Below are 444 nucleotides of genomic sequence, written 5' to 3' on the forward strand. Positions count from 1 at the left end.
CTCTCACCACTCCTATTCAACATAGTGTTGGAAGTTCTGGCCAGGGCAATCAGGCAGGAGAAAGAAATAAAAGGTATTCAATTAGGAAAAGAGGAGGTCAAATTGTCCCTGTTTGCAGATGACATGATTGTATGTTTAGAAAATCCCATTGTCTCAGCCCCAAATCTCCTTAAGCTGAGAAGCAACTTTGGATACAAAACGAATGTACAAAAATCACAAGCATTCTTATACACCAATAATAGACAAACAGAGAGCCAAATCATGAATGAACTCCCATTCACAATTACTTAAAAGAGAATAAAATACCTAGAAATCCAACTTACAAGGGATGTGAAGGACCTCTTCAGGAAGAACTACAAACCACTGCTCAATGAAATAAAAAAGGACACAAACAAATGGAAGAACATTCCATGCTCATGGATAGGAAGAATCAATATTGTGAAA

Source organism: Colobus angolensis, unplaced genomic scaffold (assembly GCF_000951035.1).
Source record: "Colobus angolensis palliatus isolate OR3802 unplaced genomic scaffold, Cang.pa_1.0 Scaffold748, whole genome shotgun sequence".
NCBI classification, from domain to species: domain Eukaryota; kingdom Metazoa; phylum Chordata; class Mammalia; order Primates; family Cercopithecidae; genus Colobus; species Colobus angolensis.